The sequence below is a fragment of the Dipodomys spectabilis genome, unplaced genomic scaffold (assembly GCF_019054845.1).
Source record: "Dipodomys spectabilis isolate Male_0828 unplaced genomic scaffold, ASM1905484v1 ptg000087l, whole genome shotgun sequence".
In the NCBI taxonomy this organism is placed as follows: domain Eukaryota; kingdom Metazoa; phylum Chordata; class Mammalia; order Rodentia; family Heteromyidae; genus Dipodomys; species Dipodomys spectabilis.
This window is the reverse complement of record NW_024870764.1, coordinates 1,450,718-1,465,629: the sequence shown is the minus strand read 5'-3', so window position 1 is coordinate 1,465,629 and position 14,912 is coordinate 1,450,718. Positions and strand designations below refer to the sequence as shown.

Below are 14,912 nucleotides of genomic sequence, written 5' to 3'. Positions count from 1 at the left end.
TTAGAAAAAATTAGTAAAAAAGGAAGTCTTATTATACTTCTTCAAAGTAACCAGTATAAATGATGAAAAAAAATCTCAACTCTGTCACCAACACTATTTTCAAAACCAACATATCAAATTTGATTTTATTAGAATGTATTGTCTCAAACCATTAACACAAGAACCGAGGCTCCAAGTTTATATGTATTTGTATGTATATATAAATGTAAATGTACATATATATGTATGGATGCACATACATATATATATATATATATATATATATATATACAAACATGTATATGTATTTATCACTGAGCATCACCTTCTGAGGAAGGATCCCAAACTATCCTCTGTTCATAAAAATCAATTACAAAGAGAGTGGAATGTCTGGCTTCTGAACTGTTGTCCTTCTCATGATAGCAACGAAAGAGCAAACGTAAAATGGGTGATGTTGATAAAGGCAAGAAGATTTTTGTTCAGAAGTGTGTCCAGTGACACACCATTGAAAAGGGAGTCACGCATAAGACTGGTCCTAATCTTCATGGTCTGTTTGGTAGGAAGACGGCAAGCAGCTGGCTTCACTTACACAGTTGCCAACAAGAACAAAGGCATCGCCTGGGGAGAGGATACACTGATGGAGTATTAGGAGAATCCAAAAAAGTACAACCCTGGAACAAAAATGATCTTCTCTGGCATTAAGAAGGGAGAAAGGGAAGATTTGATAGCTTTCTCAAAAGATCTTGGGCTGGGATGTAGCTCAGTGGCAAAGCGTTTGCCTGGCAAGTGCAATGTCCTGGGTTCAATCCTTGGTACCAAAAAGGAAAAGACAAAAAAATACAGTTACCTTTCTTTGATTTGTTGTGTTTCTGGGTCTTTATTAAGAAAATTTTGGCCTGTGCTAAGGAGCCCTAGAGTTTCTCCTATTCCTTCCTGTAATGTTTTCAGGGTGTCTGCTTTGATTCCGAGGTCTTTGATCCATATGGAGTTGATTCTGGTGCAGGGTGATATATAAGGACTTAGCTTTAGTTTTCTATAGGTGTTTAGCCAATTTTGCCAGCCCCATTTACTTTCTTCCATTCTATTTTCTTAGCTCCCTTATCAAAGATTAGGTGGCTATAGGTCTGTGGGTTCATTTCTGGGTCTTCAGTTCTATTCCATTCATCCTCAGGTCTGTTCTTGTGCCAGTACCAAGCTGTTTTGATTACTATGGCTTTGTAGTAGAGTTTGAAATTTGGAATTGATATTCCTCCAGCACTGTTGTTTCTGCTAAGGATTGTTTTTGCTATTCGGGATCTTTCATTGTTCCATATGAATTTTTGTATTGCCTCCTCTATTTTATTGAAGAATGAGGTTGGGGTATTGATAGATATCACATTGAATTTATAGATAGGCGTTGGCAGTATTGCCATTTTAATGATGTTAATCCTCCCAGTACAGGAGCATGGGAAGTTTTTCCATTTCCTTAGTTCTGCTTTAATTTCCCTTTTTCAGGTTTTCATCATAGAGGTCTTTCACTTCTTTAGTTAACTCCTAGGTATTGTATTTTTTGTGGGGCTATTGCAAAAGGAGTTGCTTTCCTGATTTCAGCCGAGGTCTTCTTGTCATTGGCATACAGAAAGCCATTGATTTTTGAGGGTTAATTTTATACCCTGCTACTTTGCCAAAGTTTTGGATCAGCTTGAGTAACTTGGGAGTGTACTCCATGGGGTTTTTTAAATACAAGACCATATCATCTGCAAGACGGAGAGTCTTACTTCATCTTTCTCTATTTGGATCCCCTTTATGTTTGCATCTTGTCTTATTTCTCTAGCTAGGCACAGACCTTCTGTATGACAAAGGACATAATTAGCAAGATCAATTAGAAAGTCCACGAATTGGGAGAAGAACTTCACTAGCCATATAATGAACATGGGCCTCATATCTAAAATATACTTAGAATACAAAAAATTAACTCCCTGAACAACAAATCCTCAAAGAAACAACTGCCCAATAAATAAGCAGGCTAAAGACTTAAAGAAAAACTTCTCTGAAGAAGAAATAAGAATGGCCAATAGACATATGAAGAAATTCTCAACTTCTCTAGCCATAAAAGAAATGCAAATCAAAACAGCATTGAGATTCCACCTCACCCCAGTTAGAATGGCTATAATCAAGAACTCTAATAACAAGAGACGCTGAAGGGGATATGGCCAGAAGGGAACCCTACTCCATTGTTGGCGGGAGTATAAACTTGTTCAACCACTTTGGAAAGCAGTATGGAGGTTCCTCAAAAGACTGCACATAGACCTCCCTCATAGATCCAGCAATTCCACTTTTGGGATTTACCCAAACAATCACAAACAAGACCATACTAAAGCCACAAGCACAACCATGCTTATCCCAGCAGTATTCACCAAAGCTAAGATATGGAACCAACCCAGATGCCCCTCAGTAGATGAATAGATCAAGATTATATATATCAGAAAACATCTGTGCAAACATCAGAAAGAAGGATACTGCTCCATTTGTTAGGAAATGGAAAGACTTGGAAAAAAATATATTAAATGAAGTAAGCCAGGCCCAAAGAAACATAGGTTCCATGGTTTCCCTTATTTCCAATAGCTAGTATAAGTCTAGGACAAGCAGAAAAGGTCAAAAGCTATGTACATATGACCTTATAAGATGATGCTAAGTGAAATGAACCCCAAGATAGGGACACAAGAGGGTTTATCATTGTGGCTGTTGTTTTTAATGTATTTATAATGTACTGTCTGGTTCTTTCTTATGTTCTTTCCCTATGCTTATTATAACCCCTGTTTTCACTGTATTTGGTGTCGGTGCCCTGTATCTTGAATATACATTTTTCTAATTTGGGGAGGGGAAAGGAAATAACAAAATGCTGGAACAAGGATACATGCTAATCCACTATAACAATGAGACATACAAAACACTTTGAAAATGAACTTTACAACTTTGGGAGGGGAAGGGAGGAGTTGGGGAGATAGGGAGGGAAGGGATGGTAGGGAAAAAAATCAAAGGATGGGGTAACAATGCTTGATAGGAAATGTACTCATTACCTTACTCATGTAACCATAACTCCTCTGTACAGTATATTTACAATAAAAATATATTTTAAAAATGCAGTTAAAAACCCAAACAAGCAAAAAACAAAAACCCAACCCTTTAGCTGGGTGCCGGTGGCTGATGCCTTTAATCCTAGCTACTCAGTAAGCTGAGATCTGAGGATCTTGGCTCAGCAGGAAAGTCGGTGAGACTTTTATCTCCAATAAATCACCAGAATACTGGAAGTGGAGCTGTGTCTCAAGTGGTAGGGAGCTCACCTTGAGCTGAAGAGCTGAGGCACAGCACCCAGGCCCAGAGTTCAAGTCCCATGACCGAAAAAAAGCTACAAATGAGTAATATCCATTGCCTTATTTATTTATTGCAAAACAAATGTCTCATGGCTTTTTAATGTGTACCATAATACAATTGATCTCTAATGTCAGATTTCATAATCATGAATGGCTTGCAGATTATTTTGGACAGTCCTGATTTAAGTAAAACTGGCTTGTGGTTAAGTGAATATGATCTTTAAAAAAATAGTCATTTTCCTCCCTTCTTGTCATATGATTGGACTCACTAATGTTCAGTTTTTCAGCAAGATATGGAATAATGCCATCTCCAAATCTATTAAAGATTTGTTTTATATTCAGATTTAGATAGCTAGTTATGAGAACATCTTTTAATACTGGGGAAATCTCTTCACTGTCTCAGAATCAAGCAAAACTAACCTCTTAAAGGCAATGGTTGAAGATGAGGAAGCAATTTCTATATTTTTGGTCTTGACTGTGCTAATCTAATTACAATTCCCTGTCTCTGAAATCTGCCTTTTACTTATTGAGAGGCATTTTAGTGACAAAATGTAATGTAACACCTGTCAGAAAAAAAACTCAACAAAAATAAAAACAACAACCAAAAAATCCTCAATTAAAATTTGAGGACATTTAACAATACCATCTTGTGCCAGCAACAAATCAGCTTCATCTGAAGCTTTCCACTTTATGAGAAACATCAATCCTTCACTACTTCCTGTGGCACCAATTATTTGTTCCAGCTCTAGACCCCTAGCAAAGCCTGTTGGATTATCAGTAGCTTCACTATCCTCCATTGTTGGACTACTTTCAGATTCACTGGTAGCTGCTTGAGAATTCAGAAAAGCCTTGATTAAATCTGGACAACTTAAATATTCTTCCCATTGCCAGGTATTATCAGCATCTGAATGTCCCTTCCATTTCAGGAGACATTTTACCTTGCCGGCTACTACACATCGGTCCATTATTTTCTCCACTTCAAATTTTTCAAGCTCTGTTTCTTCAACTCTTGTATGAGTTCCCCTTCTTTTTGGCAGTATAGCGTTCTTGGGGGGCCATTTTAAATTGCGGATATGAAGAGCTACTATTAACCACCTCAGATGCTCCAGGTCACAATCCTGTAGCAACTCTGGCTCTCGAGCCTCAAGCTCCAGTCACCTCCAAGAGGTTTTCTGTTAAATTTCTATGGTAAGTCCTAGGTAAAGAATAAAATGACATTCAGACTCGTTGGAAACTTCCCAAATGCCTACAAATCTAAGACTTATATCTGTGAGGAATTTTACTCAGCTTCAACCTGGTTTCTGAGCAATAGACAAGCAAAGTAGACCAGACACCCACTGCCAGTGTGCTAAAGCTAAATTGTCATTGGGACCACAATCACAAACAGGGCAAGCAAAACCCCAAAGTATCCATATCAAGACACACCATAGGCAACTTATGAAAACTAAGAGGAATAAAATATCCCAAAGCAGCTAGAGAGAAATACTTACGTTACCAACAGAGGAGCACTGATATAAATGCTAGCGCATTTCTTCTCTGAATCCAGAAAAGTCTGGAAGGTATTGGTATATTGTTCAAATGGTGAAAGTAAAGAATTGTCAACTCTGAATTCTAGATTCAGAGAAAATATACTCAGGAAACATGGGGAAATAAAGACATTCTCAGATGACAGAAAATTTAGAAAAGTTTTACTAGTGATGTATTAGTAATAACCAGCTAAAAGAAAAGAATACTAAAAAGAAAGAATACTAGAAGTAGGTTTGGAACATTAGAAAGAAAAACCAAGGGATATGTATAAATCAGAGTTAATATAATAGACACACCTTTCCTTGTGCAATTTTAAATCATGCTGAATTGCTGAAGGAAAACATAATGCCACTTTATCATGGGTTCCATCTATACAAAAAAATAGATGAGAAATTTATACTCCAAGAGTTGATCTGTGGATAAAGGAAAAAGAACAATCTCTTACTAAACACATAGCTCTCAGTTCAAATCTCAATACCATCAAACCAAAACTCATTCTAAATAGAAAGATAAAAAAAACGAACTTTACAACTTTGGTGGTGGTGGGGAGGATCGGGTAGGGGTAGGTGGGGGGAGTATGGGAAGGAATGGGAAGGGGAAACAAAGAGGAGGCAACAATGCTTGATAAGAAATGTATTCATTATCTTGCCCATGTAATTGTAACTCCTCTGTACGGTATTCTCACAATTAAAAAAAAAAAAGCTGGAAGTAGAGTTGTGGGTCAAATGACAGAGTGCAAGTCTTGAGCAAAAGGAGCTCAGGGACAGTGACCAGTCTGAGTTTCAGCCCCAGGACTGACAGATGCTATGTAACCACAGTAAACTATGATTAATTATTCATATGTTTAAATATCTAAAATATTTATTAAATATACAAAGTGCATTCAAAACACTAAACAAGTAAAAACATTAAAACACCTCCCAGTAAGGCAAGAAAGGAAAATAGGAAAGAGAAACAGAAATATAGACAGAAAACAAAATGTAGGAAAATATTAGAATTTGCCAGGTTCCAGGGGCTTACAACTATAATTTTAGCTACTCAGGAGGCTGAGATCTATTGGCTCTCAGTTTGAGACAAGCACAGGAAGAAAAGTTCTTTAGATTTGATTTCCAAAGTAGCCAGAAAAAAAGCTTATCTGTTAGAGTGGTTCAAGTGCTTATGCAGCAGACAAACAATCATAAATATCTGGATTCAAACCTCACTCCACTGTATGCATTACCTTACTTATGTAATTGCAATCCCACTGTACATTACCTTTGCAATAAAATTAAATAAAAACCTTATTCCACACACACAAAAAGTTATACCTAAGTAGAATAATTAGGTTTAGGTTAAATGGTCAAAATGAATAGTCAAAATAACACCTGCTAGACAGATGGTATGCAATTTGACACATGCTCTCATTCCATAAAATATATCTTTAAAATTAATATATGCTGTCTAAAAGAAATTATGTTAAATATAGAAACATAAAATTGTAAAGAATAAAAAGGTAGAAAACAATATAGTAAACCAACCTTAATTATTAGGAGCAGGAGTGGTTATATATTAATGTTATTAGACTTCCAAGTGACCTCTGCCAGTAGAGTCACCTAGGATATGCTACTTCTGCAGCAACAAGTCCTAACAACATGAGGGAAATGTTGTTAGAAATTTAGTTCTTCAGACATTATTGGGGACTGGTCATATCCACAATGCAGGACACCCCTGTCTAATACTTTACAAAATGTCTGACTCTTAGTAGGAAACAACAGCTTAGCCACAGTTTGTACAAATGGTTTCAACCCAGATGAACAGTCTTATAAGTCCTAGCCAGATTTGGTGTGAACATTCTCCAAATCTAAGTTTCACACCCATCCAGAGATTTGTTTTGCCATGAGGTCTTTCAAAGTAGAGCTGTTTGGCCTTTGGTGTCAACATGTTTAAGCAGAGCTTGGAAACTAGGAGGCTTGAAATCTTATCCCAGGAAAAAAAACCACATTTGTGTAAACAAATTAGGCACAGTGAGCCACTCTGACCAGTTCTGCAAATGGGGAGACTCTCCTAAAATTCAAGTTCCTAAATGCCCACAGAGGCTTTGCTCTCTTACTCCTAGTTTGCATAACTTCCCACAGTATCTTAAGACAGCAAAATTATCCTAACTCCAATAACAGACAATGACCAAACTATACACTTGTATCTTTCATCAACTTTCACACAAAAAAGCAAAAAAAATTAGTAGAAAAGAGTCTGTCAAGGTCTAAAAATCAAATTTTCCATCAATATACAGGTTGTATTTCATTTATGCAAATTTGATTGGAAAATTAATATTTGATCAATGCACTCACTACAGGTTAAAGAAATTATATTTGATCAAATTTAGCATTCACTTATCAGGATTTTCTGAATACAAATTAAGAGACAAGAAAAGCTACAGTTAGGGTAGAGAAGTTGGGTCAGAGGATAAGCAGAGACAGTGACCCATTTTTTTTCTTTGATTTGGTGGAAAGCCATCTTTCCAACAATAAATACTATACACTCATCTCCCAGAGTGCATTAGGGAGGGGAGGGGGTCACACAGACAACAAGTTCTGCCAGGTGCATCTATTGAGTGTCACCCAGTGACATTTTGGGGACCCTGGTGATCACTTGGATCTATAATCCTGTACTTTGGTGCCTTCTGAGTGTGAAATTTGCACTCTAAACTTCACGACTGTATTTGCAGATGGAAGATCAAATGAGTTTCCCTTGTCCCTTCTGTGCCATTTCAGCCCTCCTCTTCTCACCAGCTTCCCAGGCTTACCTGAAGCAATATCTCAAGCTTTCTGTACTAGGAATGGCTAGTGATAGACTGTGCCTGCCAGGCAAAAGACTTTCCCATTCTAGGCTGAGCTGTAGCTGCTTTCAAACTCAAAGCCCCTCTCCTGCACCTCCACTAGGGGCATTTAACATCACTTGTCATTAACAAGTTACCACAAAACATATATCAGAATCGCTATATATTGTGCCTGGGCCCTGAGTTTAAGCACACTCATGTGTGTGTGTGTGTGTGTGTGTGTGTGTGTGTGTGTGCACATACACACACAAAACTACATAGATTTACACCACAGAAAATGAAATACTTAGGTACTGAACAGAACATATACAGAATGTGTATGCTGAAAATTCCAAAGTGCTGATGAAGAAGCCTAGGAAAGGCTAAAAATGAAATTTCAGCATAATGTTTGTGGATTACAAAACCATATAGTAAAGATATGAATTCTTCCCAAACTTATCTACTGGTTTGATGTAATTCCCCTTCACAATTCGAATAATTTTAGGTAGATTAAATAGCTACAGGCAAAAATATAATTCTCTCAGATTGAAGTTTATTATAAAAGTTAATTCAAAACAAATTGTGGTTCAAAATAATTTTTATTTTATTATAAATATGTCATGATAAAACATACTAAAATCTGTTTAGAAGGAGAGAAGAATAAAGGATTAAGAAAGAATAATATAAGCTAGATGTTCATGGCACACAATTATAAGTCCAAGGGGAAAAAACATTACTATATTCCTTCTCTAAAGAATAATCCCCTCAAAAGCAAAGCTGGAATCGGGCTCAAGTGGTAGAGTTATAGCCCTGTGAATGTGATTCTCTTAAGTCTATACTCATAGCACCAAAAATGGAAGGAAATGGAAATAATAGGAAGTTTGATTAAAGTATATCACATTACATGTGTGAACACAATGAAATTCATTTGTACAATTCATGTACACAAATCAAAATTTAAAAGTAAAAGATAGATTTAATAAGTTCATCTTATAAACGCCAGAGTGAATTATAAAACTATAAATTATAGAACTATAATTATTTGATCTATAATCTTTTAAGCTATAAACTGCAATATTCTAGAAGAAAGTATAAGAAAAAGTCGTCAGCACCTAGGAATGACTAAATGAAGATTTCTAAGACAAGTCACAAAAACTCATATAAACACAAAACTTGAAAGAGTATGTATCTGAAAAATGAAAACTGTTCTGTAAAAAAGCTGAGTAAGGGCTGGGAAGGTGGCTCAGTGGTAGAGCGCTTGCCTTGCATGCCTGAGGGCCCTGGGTTCGATTCCTCAGCACCACATAAGCAAAAAAGGAAAAAAGCCAGAAGTGGCGCTGTGGCTCAAGTGGTAGAGCGCTAGCCTTGAGCTGAAGAGCTGAGGGACAGCGCCCAGGCCCAGAGTTCAGGCCCCACGACCGGACCCCCCCCCCCCAAAAAAAAAAAAGCTGAGTAAATGGGATGTTCATATATAGAATAAGAAAATGTTTTCACATATGAGAGAGGACTTGCAAATACATTTAACATCACTTGTCATTAACAAGATATATCACCACATATATATCAGAATAGCTATATAGTGAGAATAGCAAATACTGAAAAAGACTGATCTCTCAATCATTGCTAGTGGGGATATAAAGAGGTATACATAGTCTGGAAAAGTTTGTCAGTATCTTTTCTTTTTCGGTTTTTCTTGTAGTGTGTGTGTGTGTGTGTGTGTGTGTGTGTGTGTGTGTGTGTGTCTGTGTGTCTGTGTGTCTGTGTGTCTGTGTGTCTGTGTGTGCTGGTCCTGGAGTTTGAACTTGGGGCTTGGGCCTCTCCTTGAGCTTTTTGGCTCAAGGCTAGTGCTCTATCACTTGGGCCATTGCTACCCTTCCAGATTTTTGGTGATTAATTGGAAACAAGAGGGTCTCATGGATGCTCCTGCACAGCCTGGCTTAGAATCAAGGTCTTCAGATCTCTGTCTCCTTAGTATTTAGGATTAGACACATAAGCCACTGGTGCCTAACCCTGCTAGATTTATCTTTTATTTTTTAAGATAGATACTTTTGATTATAGCATCAATTAGTTATTAGGCAGTTTCACTTTGACATGACCATATATGGATAAAATGTACCTCCATCAGACTTATCATCCCTCACTTTCCCTTATCCCCTTACTCTTCCCAAACCAATCTTGACAAGCTTCATTGTTCCATTTTTAAATGTGTATGTACTTTTACTGTACAGTTTTACAAAGACAGAATGTGAGTTATAGGTAGGTTAAGTAACTTGCCCAAGACTCATTATCATAAACTGTGATGGAAACATTATTGAAATTCTTAATCTGAATACTCTCAATAGATAAGTATCTGTGGAAACACAAACATATGGGCATTTCTAGATTTCTTGTATATTTTATATACTCAAATATACATGTGAGATATTTTGTAAGCATATTGGAAAAAAATGGAAAAAATCTTTACATGTGTTGTGGACAAATGTACAGTGTAGAAATGATTAGTGTAGTCACTGACATTAAATAAATTAAGACTCAAATCATCTAAAGACAAAGATTGCAGTAACCTTTCACCAGGGATAAAATGTAGAGAAAGCCTGGCTAGAATTTTAAGTTGGAAAAATACCAGTGTACAAATATTTATTGAAATTAGAGTTTAGTGTACATGGAAATAAAAAAAGGACTGATCTGCAATAGCATGGAATCACACTAGTGATACCATGAGTCTTTCAACAGCACACTGGTGACTTGTAATTGAAAAAAAAAATATATTTTTTGGGTCCGGTCTTGGGGCCTGAACTCTGGGCCTGGGCGCTGTCTCTCAGCTCTTTAGCTCAAGGCTAGCGCCCTACCACTTGAGCCACAGCGCCACTTCCGGCTTTTTTTTTCTTTTTGCTTATGTGGTGCTGAGGAATCGAACCCAGGGCCTCAGGCATGCAAGGCAAGCGCTCTACCACTGAGCCACCTTCCCAGCCCTGAAAAAATATTTTGAAAAATGTAAAATGGTTTGAGTGGTCTCTCTCATTTAGTTTACTTTATAAACTGAAGTGTAGCGCCCTGAAGTCTCATAGGAACATCTTACTCTGATATATATATATATATATATATATATATATATATATACACACACACATATATATGTATATACATATATCAATATACATATATACATATGCTTGTTTGAGCTGCTATGATATTTAGAGAGGAAAGAACAATGTGACAATGTGTCATGTTTCCTCTCTTCCTAGCAAACTGTATATTATTCTTAATCATGGAGACTTCAAAAAATGTACAGTGAGCTGAAATAATATCCAAAAATGGGCTAGGATAAGAGACTCAATTCCTATCCAGGAGTGCACTTGTGCTGTGATGGGGTTATCTTATGCTTCTCATCATACTTAGGATAACAGGAGTATATCATAGGTGGAAGCTCTCAGTTGAGTGTTCTAAAACTTTTCTATACTGGCTGGCCTTGATGCATGATTCTCCTCATCTCAGCATTCCAAGTTGCTAGGATTATACCTGTGATCCACTGACATCTATATAGCAGTTTTATTTAGGTTGTGTGTGTGTGTGTGTGTGTGTGGAGAGAGAGAGAGAGAGAGGGAGGGAGTGAAGGAAGGTAGAGAAGGAGGAGGGAGGGAAAGAGGGAGAGAGTGGAGGGAACGCACATGCAGGACCTTAAGCTCTCAGTCAGCTTTTTTGTTAATGGCTGGCACTCTATCACTTGAAGCATATCTCAGGTCTGCCTCTTTTTGGGGGCAGTTAACTGGAGATGGGATTCTTGCAAATTTTTCTGCCCCAGGTAGCTTCCAATCTCCATCTTCCAGGTCTCAACCTCCTGATTAGTTAGGATTACAAAAATGACCACTAGTGCCTAGCTCACTTTTATTTGTAGCAGATAGGAAACATATGCAAGAGACAATGCCTCACACCTCTAATCCTAGCTATAGAAGAGGCTGAAATATGAGAATCCCAGTTCAAAACCAGCTTGGAAGGAAAGTCAGTGAGACTCTTACTTCCAACAAACCAGCTAAAAGCAAGAAGTGGAGCTGTGGTTCAAGTGGTAGAGCACTAGCCTTGAGCAAAATGATTAAGAGACAGAGTCCAGTTCAAGTTCCAGTACTGAAAAAATAAGAAAGAATATAAATGTGATTCAGTGGGTAAACAGCTAAACTGGCACATCCATACTATAGAATGTCTCCCAGAAGTAAAAAGGTATGAAATATCCAGGCTCATGGCTATATTCCTATCTATTCAGGGGTTTAGATTTGAGGACTGTGGTTCAAAGCCAGCCTGGACACAAAAGTCTCTTTGAGACTCTTATCTCCTATTAACCACTCAAAAAACAGCAGCAGCAGCAGCAGCAACAACAACAAAACCGGAGGTGGGGCTGTGACTCAAGTGGTAGAATGCTAGCTGTGAGCACAAAGAGGCTCAGGGACAGGGCTCAGGCCCTGAGTTCAAGCCCCACAACTGACAAAACCGGTATAAAATATTGTACTTGGTAGAAACTCAAAGAAATGATGCTCTGTTAAAAAAGACCATAAAAAATAGGATTCAATTTTTCTAATATTCCCAAATGAGACAATTACAGAGATGACAAACATGTTAGGTGTTGCCAGGGATTATAGAAGGAATGATTGTCTCTAAAGTATGGCATGAATAATTATGTTGGAGAATCTACACATGTGATAAAAAGTGATAAAATTGCATAGAATGATATTCACAGATCTAGAAATGATTGCATGAATTCTATATAAGCTGTTTATTGTACCGATCTCAATATCTTGGTCTTGATGTTGTATTCTGATTATTTAAGATATGACCTTTGGTTAAAACTAGATGAAGGCTTCATGAGACACCTCTGTAATACTTTTTAAAAACAAATTCTTTCATAATAAATGTAATATTATAAACCATGTCTGAAGTACTACAAATACTTCAGAATTCACACAATAGCATATAATGAAATGGAACTACATTAATAATAATGATAATAAGGAATAAGGAAAACAGGCAAAACACCAAAGAGCCTACTTTACTGTTTATCTTTAAACCATTCATGAAAATGAGTAATCTGAGTTCATTATAATTGCATAAGCTACATTTACAAGAATCCCCCCCTTCCCCCACAAACTCAGCCCTTAAAGTTTTCCAAGTAATTTGGCCAGATTCACTTAAATGATCCAAGATAATCTTTCCTCTACTTTAAGTGAGCTGATAACAAGTTTGTTTTTTTTTTTAACAGCAAAAGAGGCATTTATTGAAAGCTCAGGCTTGGTCCTCCGTGCACCAGGTAACTGGTGATGCTAAGAGGCCCAGCCCAGAGTTACAGCACTTTTTATACACTTTTTAGGGAGGGCAGGGACTTTGCACACATCATAGCATCTTGTAACATATCACTACATATCGTGGGAAAATCATAAAACAACTCTTTAGTGTAATTGTCCCACTACAAAGAGGGAAAGGACCAGAAACAGGTTGTTGGTTAGATCAAAGGGCTGACGTACTTTAAACTGGTTGGCCGGCACCACAGGGGAGTCTCTAGGAGATACGGGCTGAACTGCAGGGTTCCTTTCTCAAACAAACACCATCTGTGGCCTGACTACTGGGTCACCGTGCCCTCCAGCACCTGCCTGCAGTTTTCCCAAGGATTGTTTATGTCCCTAGTTGCTAGGAATTGTTTTGTTGTTGTTGTTGTTTTTTTTTTGGCCGGTCATGCGGCCTAAACTTTGGGCCTGGGCACTGTCCCTCAGCTCTTCAGCTCAAGGCTAGAACTCTACCCCTTGAGCCATAGGGCCACTTCCGGCTTTTTCTGCTTATGTGGTGCTGAGGAATTGAACCCAGGGCCTCATGCATGCCAGGCAAGCACTCTACCACTGAGCTACCTTCCCAGCCCAGCCAGGAATTGTTTTTATCTGCTCATTCCCAGGTCGGGCTCATGGTCAGCTGCATAACTCATACCTCACAAGATGTAGTACTAGCTCAGGCTCCTCATAGTAAATTCAATCACTGGAACTCTACTAGAATTTTTTTCATAGTAATTACTTTTAAATTAATTTAAAGTTTAGAGTAAGCCACGAACATCTGCATTACACATAAAGTGTATTCATTCAAATAATTGTTACATAACATTGAGACCTTAGGTTTCCAGCTTTTGGACAGGGTTTTGGACAGGGTTTCTTTCTTTGATAATCATATCTATTACAGATGATTAATTACATAAAAATTGCTCACACCCATAACCTTTGTTGAGTAATATAGATTTACCCTTTTTTTTTTTCCCACTAAAGCCTGTTATCTCAACATTTGCAGCACCAGAAAGTGTGGCCTGTTCTAGTGGGGAAGATAAGTCATTTGTGCTGTTAGTGAATCTTTGTACAGAAAGTCCAAAGTGGTCACCCTCTAAGCCAGTTAGTTATTTTGTTCTAGGTTCTTTTATGTTACAGCTTACATCTAGATATCATACTTCCAGTAGTTAAAGGGCTAATCAGGAATCTTTGTTTTAAAAATAGAAGGTTTAGGGTGAGGAAAGAGTATATTTCTCATCAAATATAGATTTCATAAAGAATCTTCTCACTGAAACTATTTCTTCTTAGTTTTTTTTTAAATAATCTTTAAAAAAATTTAACAAATAGAAGACACTGAAAAGCAGATAGTATGGTAGGATTTCAAATATATTTTTCTGTTATTTATAGATTATATATCAATTGATGCCATGAAGAAATACCTTGGGGAGTTACATGACTTCATTCCCAGAAGCTCAGGATATCTGGCATATCATGTTCAAGATGAAATTAATATGTCTGCTTTAGATATGAATGCCTCTCGGTTGAGTAAAGCCAAGGAAGTAGGAGCTGATTTCATTCTCCAGATCAACAAGGAGAGTCCTAAGGAAATTGCCAGTAAAGTGGAAAAACTTCTGGGGTCCAAGCCGGAAGTCACCATCGAGTGCACAGGGGCAGAATCCTCCATCCAGACGGGGATCTATGTGAGTGGACTGCAGGCGCTGAGCTGGGGGGCGGCTCAGGGTCACCACAGGGATGGACGGAGCCATCCGGAAGTTCTGGGCAGGATGAATGGGTGCTCGCAACAGACCTTCTCTCTTCGGCTCTTACATGAGCAGTGTGGCCCATTCCTGTAGTTCCGAGGCCTCACTCTGCAAAGGTGCCTGCCACCTTTGGAAATGGGCAGCGGGCACGAAGGCCAACATGGCTGGCGGGAAAACAGCCTGATAACAAGTTTTTATTTTCTTTATT

The 14,912-nt window shown here is 37.8% G+C and overlaps 1 pseudogene; it reads left to right on the top strand.

Moving 5' to 3' along the window:
• The first annotated feature begins 372 nt into the window (after positions 1 to 372).
• LOC122111724 lies at positions 373 to 13,929 on the top strand (annotated as a pseudogene).
• Positions 13,930 to 14,912: the final 983 nt, after the last annotated feature.